The sequence below is a fragment of the Populus trichocarpa genome, chromosome 13 (genome assembly GCF_000002775.5).
Source record: "Populus trichocarpa isolate Nisqually-1 chromosome 13, P.trichocarpa_v4.1, whole genome shotgun sequence".
Lineage (NCBI taxonomy): Eukaryota > Viridiplantae > Streptophyta > Magnoliopsida > Malpighiales > Salicaceae > Populus > Populus trichocarpa.
Window position 1 is genome coordinate 8,902,118 of NC_037297.2, and position 8,486 is coordinate 8,910,603.

Consider the following 8,486-nt stretch of genomic DNA (forward strand, 5'->3'; position numbering starts at 1 on the left):
GGAGGGAACTTGATCAAAGCCAATGCTTAATAAATTTGTATTTAGCAATAGGATATGTTGCTCAAAAGATTGGGTCCAAGACCTATTCATTTAATGTTTAGTGACAACTTTTACATTTGAGGATTAGTTCATTCATCATCATTTATAGGGGGAAAAGCAAAGCCTTTGTTTCTTATATCTCTAAAAAAAACATCAGTTTCAGCTATACTTTGTTGATATCAATGAAAATCTCTCCCAACTTGTCAAGCACTCAGATGAATTTTTTAGGCGTAGACAAACACTTAGTCATTCTGCTCATCCATGTTACTCATCTTTTCTGAGAGTAACATGTTGCTTCTATTCAGTTGATTGTTGTTGATATCAGTCATCTTATTGTGGTGCTTCATCAGCTTGTTTTTCACTTCCAAATGTTTTAATCTGATTTTTTCATTGTTGAGCTCTCTCTTCAATAGGTTGATCTCATCAGTTTGGGAATTCCTGACAACTTTTCCTTTGGCTTTCGCTTCAGCCAGCTCACTTTCAAGCATCATATGTTCCTTATATAATTGTTCATGTTGCTCAATCCGACTTTCTAATTCTGCTTGGACCCTTAAAGACATATCATCCCTTTCTTGGCAATCATTGAAATTAGCTTTAAATGTCTCAAATTCAGTATTGGTTTGCATCCAATTTTCTCTCAATTCTCCTCGCTCTTTCTCAGCTCGGTTTCTAGCCACATTTTCCTCTTTTAGCTACTTCTTTAAAAACATGACTTTCTTTCTTTTTCTATTAACTGTTGCTCCACAAACTTCCTCAATTTCTCTTCAGTAAGGAGTTGTTCCTCGAGGGAGATTTTGAAGGCTTTACGGGTGCCCAATCAAAGGCACCCATTGTCTTTATCCACAACTCATCAGACAATTTGTTGCTATTATCCACAAAGCTTTCCACTTTACTTCTCTAGAATTCTCTATAGTTTTGCCTTCCACTTTTCTTCACTCAAATCATTCCATTATTCCTCTTTAACTATTTCCAATGGTTTTTTTACTAAACCACTAGAAATTATTAAATACTGGCTTCTTGGTTTCTATATGGCTAATTAACCATATATATAGCAGTTATTCACAGCATCTTATTGATCTTTTGTCAATCTTCCTGCAACGATTGAGTGTTAGGATAGTTTCTGTTTGTATTGTCGTAGTGAAATTATCTAACTTTTTTTTTACTCAACGAAAGTTACAGTCGCCTCTAAACTAATTATTCATGTTAGGTTCAGAAATAACACCAACCTGAAGATTCCTAATGCGAGTATCCTGCTCTTTTCTTTAGCAAATCTGGAGTCATTTTTTATTCTTTCAAATACTTTTTCTATCATTTTCCACTTTAGACCACTTGTAATTTTCTATGACATCTTATACAAATCTGGAATTTTGATCAACTTGACCAAGTCAGTTATCACGTTGTCGCGCCTTTGGTGGAAATAAACCTTGTATAGATCTCTAGGGAACTCGGTGAGTAAACTATATTCCTCCAGGGCAGGGCACATATCTATGTCCCGAAAGGTGAAGCAATGGTACTCGAGGTCCAAAAAATGCATCAGAGTTTTAATGGTTGAATTTTGAATAGATACCCTCATAATTTCCACTATTCTTCTGTATTTCTTCAAAAACTTCTCTTTGCTGATGCTTTTCACATACAAGGGGAGTTTTTTTAAGTTTTTTCCTAAGCTACTCAAGTTCCTGATGGGTGACAACTTATTATCATTTAGTCTCAGACAATCCTTTTTTAACAGCTATAGGGATTTAGATTCCAACTCGTATTCAACAGAAGTTGTTTCTTTAATGATGGTCATGCTATCAGTCCAAAGTCCTACACTGCGAGATGCTCAGGGTTAAGTATGTCTTAATGCAATAATGTTTATTTAAGGGACATATATCTTATAGGTAGGTTCTAGTTCCTTTACAAGAGATAAGAATAAACATTATCTAGTCTTAAAAGAGTGTTTTGTTGTCCTAGTGATTACCCTTGTGGAGGTATATGGGGCTTAGTAGGTAGTAGAATGACTCGCATACCAATCATTACAAGTCGAAGCACTCAACAAGGAGTTGAATGGTTTCATGAACTTAAACCCTGACTAAAAGTCATAGGGCAAGCCGTTACTCCCCCACCTAACTTGAAGTTTTCATACGCATCCTAAAGCAGTAAAAAAAATGCATGAAAACATGTGTTTACATCCAATATACATGTATGAGCAGGCTAACATATGCTAAAGCATAAATAAAATGAGGTAAACAGAAATAAATATGGAAATTTAAACACGTTGCAGACAAATAAACCACATAAAACATAAAGCTCAGCCCAATATTGTCACAAGAAATACTCTCCCCAATAGAGTCATCATTCTATCGCATGTGGGTGTGAGGCGTTGGGGGTTTGAAGGAGTCATCACCTAGTTGTTTGGTTCAAGGTCACTAGAAAACCCGGGTATACTGGTTTTATCAGATATTCAAAGGGTAAGAGACTGGTTATGGCTAGGAAATGTATTAGTACCCCTAACGCACCCTACTTGAGGTAAGCTGCTTTGTATGGTTTAGAGGTTTTGATGTTTTTCTGATTGGTGGTTTAAAACATGTCTTCCCTATTCTCACAAACCACATTAACAATGATGAATATAATTGGGACCAAAACAATAACAAAACAACAATAAAACTTAGAAAATGCATTGAATTTTAATCTAAAAAACTAACAACTCAAAAACAAAAGGTGTGCTTGGACAAAATGAACTTCAAAATCCAACTTTTGTCATTTCTAAGGACCAAAGCAGTAACCCAAAACCTAGAACTATCTTTCCATTAACAAAAAATAACACTCCTCTTTGCTGCCACTTTTGGGATTCATTGAATCAAAACATGTAATATAATGTGTAAAGGTAATCAATAACATGTCAAAACTTTTCAATGAACACAAGAGATCGATCTAGGAGGCCTAATGGACTCAACTTTCAAGGTTTAAAAGTATATACCTTCTTAGCTTAGAAAAAATCAAATCTGAATTGATTTTTTGATATTGTCTTCCTTCTTGTTTATCTTCAGACCTCACCAGATAAAGTTAAAGCTTCCAAATCCTTTTATATTGAATTAAATGTACCTTAGCCAAAGTTTCTCCTTCTTCTCTCTTTTGCTCTTTTCTTCTTCTCCTCTCTTCCTTTTTTGCTCCTAGATGCCCCTCCTTTTATAGATTGATTCAGGTTTTCTAGATGGGTTTGTTAGGGTCTTAACAAACTAAAGCCTAGCTAGTTTTGCCACAGAACTAATGGTTTTGGGTTTAGGTGGTTCTGTAAGAAATTTAAAGACCAATGTGAGGCGTTTTGGCCTTTAGATCTAGGAAGAAGGGTTTTAGACCCTTGATATGAATCCTTTAGGGTTTTTAAATGGAAATACATAAAAAAAACATTAAGTGGTTTTCTGCAAATTGGTGTCTTAGTCAAGGTTGACTAGGTTGGTTACTTTCGTGGCTTTGCTAAAGCAACTTTAACGTTAACGTTACCTGAGACCACTTGGACTTGGTAGAGGGGGTGCACACATTTTAATCGGATCCATTCTTGTTTGATTTGGAGGTCTATAACTCCGTATTCAAACATTTTAAAGTGTTCTCAATTGAATGGTTGTAATGTTGGTTGATTAAGGACAAGATGTTTGTGGAGATCAATGGAGAATATGGGATGTAAATGTTTGATTTTAAATACATAGGGTTGTAGAGGGATGTTTCTCAATTGAATGATAGTGGTTGCAACCTCTGGAGTGGTCGGAAACATTGCATTCATTTGCCTGAAAGTGCCTACCCGATCAACCAAAAGTTAAAGAAGAAGATGCATAGTATCTTGAATGACACTATTTTGGCTAATCCTTACATATTAGGTTTTTTTTTTATTTGAGATTTGACAATTTTCAATTTGATCTCTATTTTTCGAATTACATTTAATTTTACACTTAATTTTCCTTTAAACTCCTAATTTCATGCAATTGCATCCCTGTCATACTTAATTGTCAACCTCAAATTTAAACGTCTTTTATAAGTTCATCCTTGGTCTCTGATTTGTTCAATTGGACCCCTAAATGACCATCAAACTTCCAATTTTCTTTGATTTGACCTCTGATTTCACCTGATTTTAGTCCCTAAAGTCGCGTGCATTTTGCAAGTTGGTCTTTGGTTCATAATTTGTTCAATTAAGTCCCTATTTGCTCATCAGACTTCGAGTTTAATGTAATTAAGCCCTGATTTGACCAATTAAACTTTCCAAAATCCAATTTCGGTCCCCAAACTTGATTTGTTTCAATTTACATCAAAATTGACTCCTAAAAGTTCATTTCTCTTGTGATTAAGCACTCAATAAATTTATTTAAACCTTTCAAAATTCCAATTGAGTCCTTAAACCCAAATAAATCATTTTCACTAATGGGTTCCTTAGTCAATCAAAATTTTAGGTTGCTAATTCGGACATTTTGGTCTACCAACTCTCACTTAGCGTTTCAGTCTTTCACCAACAAACTTAGGCAGTCCTTTTTAGGCTTGCTTCATGTGTATTTCCTTGTATATATTATTATTTTTTAGTTTTTTTTTTAAATAGGTAGCAACAATGATGATAAAATCAACCTAGATTAACATGATCAATATGTGACATAAGATATGAAATCGGGATAACCCTGCAAAGAGAAAAGCGAAAAAAAATCACAAAGCTTAAGGCCTGGTAACCTAACGTCAAAGAAAAAAACTAAGTCAACCCAAGTCAACTTTACTAACCCGTTAAACACAATATGAGATTGGGATTACACAAATATTTTTTTTTTAGAAAAGGACCTAGAAAAAAAGACCGAAGTTAAAAAATGATAAAAAAAAACTCCGAGTCAACACGTGTTAAGTTGATTAACCCACACCCGGGATAACTTTGCGTAAAGAAAAATGGAAAATATCACAAAGCTCAAGGTTCAATAATTTAATGTTAAAGGATAAAATTGAAAAAAAAATTTCATAAAAAAAGTTAAAAAAAATTAAGTCAACCCGAGTTCACTCGACGAACCTGCGACCCGATATATGAGATAGAGATAACCCCACAAAAAAGAAAGTGATATAATTCATGAAGCTTAAGGCTCAATAGCTGAATGTCGAATGATGAATCTAAGAAAAAAAAACTAAAAACGACTAAGAAAAGAGACCAAACTTAAATCGAGCTAATCTTTAAAATTGGTGGCCCGATTTATGAGACCATGATTACCCTGTAGGAGGCAGGCATAAAAAAATAACATAGCAAAATTTCCAATCATAAAAAATAAAAACAAACAACAATCAAAACAATGAGGACCAAATCCTATACAAAAAATAAATGAAAGAAAATAAATAGGGATTAAATTGAAAAACAAAATAAATTAAGAAAATGATAAAAAAAAATAGCAATAAAAAATGGAAGACCAAAATTGGATACAATATTAAATGAAATAAAACAATGAAGAACAAAATAAATAAAAAAATCAAGCAAAGGATAAAAAAATAGCAACCAAAAGAATGAGTACCAAATTTGATTAAAAAATTAAATGAAATAAAATGTTTAGGGATGAAATTGAAAAAAAAAAACTTCAAACAACATTAAAATAAAAAAAAATAGAAATCAAAATAATAAGAATCAAATTTGAAATAAATGATAACTAGAGGACACAATTGATTTTTTGAAGGCTTGATGCAAATACCAAGGCTTAAGAGAGAGAAAATAAGAGGAGGAAAAAAAATCATCGTCGTCGTATCACCGTGAATTTGACCACGCACGTAGCTCCATCAGCTGCACCATTACAAGACGCATCGGATGACATGATGGTTGGTTTTTTTCTCTCGCTAAAAGACTCCCAACATGTCGTTAGAAAAGCACGAAAGGTGATCGCACGTTAATGTGAGCTATGCACGCATCAACACTTTTTATCTATTTATTTATTAATATTTTAGTATGTTAAGTTGCTAAACAGCCCTTAAGGAAGGGCATCTAAAAATTACAAAAACAATATTGTAAAGATGAAAACCCCTTCTAAACTATCCTTAAATTTTTGTAATTCTAAAGGTAAATCTATCATTAAATTGTACTAAAAAAATATGAAAAGACTAAAAAATCTCTATCTTCAAGTTCAATATTTTTTAACTGTTAAGGGTATGTATGTCATTTTACAATGCATAAAAATAGAAATGACAAAAAAACCTCTGGGCAAAAGCCTTATATTTTTTAGTTTTTAAGGACAATAAAGTCATTTTCCTATGAAAAAAAGCATACCATTAAATCCCTTGAAAATGATGATTTTACCCTCACAAGCTAGGCAATTGTTTTGTGTAAAAGAGGGGGGGAACAATTAACTGTGTTAATCTACAATGAATTGTCTCACATGCCATTGTACATTACTGATTTCTTTTAGGTTTTTTCATTAGATTTTTTTTTCTACACTATAATGCCGGTGGGTCAATTGTTTTCTAACATAAAAAAGATATTCATACGATGATAACCTAAATGAATCATGGTTAACTTGACTTACCCGTGACCTATAATAACACCAGAGGAAGAAAAGTGAAAAAAGAAAGAAAACCCAAGGCCTAACAAAGCTAACTTCAAAAGATAAAATTGAAAAAAAAAATAAAAAAGAAATGTGAAGGATAAAAACCTGAGTTAATCTGGTTTCATTCTACTAACCCACCACCCACGACATGAGAGTGCGATAAGAAAATTTATTTTTTAAAAACAAAATGACCTAAAAAAAAGGGATCAAAGCTAAATAAAAAACATATTGAAAAACAATTGAGTCACATTGTGTTAACTTAACAAACATGTGACCCGAGATAAATTTATAGAAAAAAAAACATAAAAGAATAAATCTCAATACCCAATAGCCCAATGTCAAAAGATCAAATTAAAAAAATTAAATAACATTGGAAAACAAATCCAAAGCAACCCTTTTTTACTTGACTAACTGTGACATGGGATAACCTAGAGGAAGCAAAGAGTAAAAAATAGAAAGCTCAAGGCCCAATATCCTAATATCAAATGATAAAACTAAAATAAAATAAAAAAAAGATTGAAGTTAAATCGGGTTAATCTTCAAAACAAGCAATTGTGGTCATGAGACCAAGATGACCCTACATGAAACAAAACAAATCTTGAACAAAACTCTTAACCATAAAAAAACTAAAAAGAAAACAAATATCAATCAAAATAATAAAGGTCAAATTTGGTATAAAAACCAATGAAAGAAAAGAATGAGGGACTTAATAATAAAAAAAAAAAGGATAAAAAAAGCAATTAAAAGAATGATGACCAAAATTGGATAAAAAACAAATGAAATAAAATGTTGAGGGTCTAATTGAAAGGAAAAAAACAAATTAAAAAGAAAGATAAAAAAAAAAGCAATTAAAAGAATGAAGAATCAATCTAGAAAAACAATGAAATAAAATAAAATGTTGTGTGATAAAATTGAAAGAAAAAAACACATAAAAAACAACAATCAAGAGAATGAGTACCACATTTGATATAAAAAACAAAACAAAATCAAATGGAAAATAAATAAAATTGAAAAAAAAACAATTTAAAAAATAATCCAAAACAAAGAAATTTCAATCAAAAGAAAAAAGGATCATTATTGTAAGACAATAAATGGGACAACCTTGATTTTTGATTTTTGGTTGAGATGACACAAATTTCAGTGAGTGGAGAGAGAAAATAAGGGGAGGAGAAAAAAGTCAACCGCCATGATTTGAGCAAAACACGCTACCCCTTAAGCTTTGCCCTCATCGGACGTTTCAGATGACATGGTAGTTAGGAGATTTTTGTTGCCGAATGATGTTGCACGCCCTGCTCATAGGGTGCAAGTGATGTCTACTCGTTGGTGTGTGGCCCGCACGCGCCAATATATTTTTAAATTATTATTTTTATTTATAAAAATACTAATGCGCTCCTAATCCAAATAGAATATAACAAAAAGCCGTGAGAAAAATACTAAAATACCGTTTGACTCATCCTTTAATTTTCTTAACTTTAATAACAATGAAGTAATTGTACTATTTGTAAAAAATAAAATTATGCAAAAACCCTCTTAGCTTTTAATGTTTTTTTGCCTGTTAATGATATCTATGTAATTAAACTGTATATAAAAATATAAACTACTAAATTATCTCTAATCAATTTGCAAATGATCTCTAGGTCACATTAAAAATACCATTTTACTCTGTAAGTAAGACAAAAACTTTGTATTGAAAAGGGTAAACAATAATTATATTGTGCAAGTTCATAATGAATTATCTCACCGTTCTCTAGGTTTTTTTTTATAATAATTATAATTTATAAATTCAATTTTTTTCTTGAATTTAATTGACTATTCAATATATTTGCTAATTAGTTATATAACTTGTTAATTCTAAAATCCTATCGTGATAAGTATCTTCGAGGTAACCACAACACGCCAATGTTGTTCTCTACCTAGCCTTCG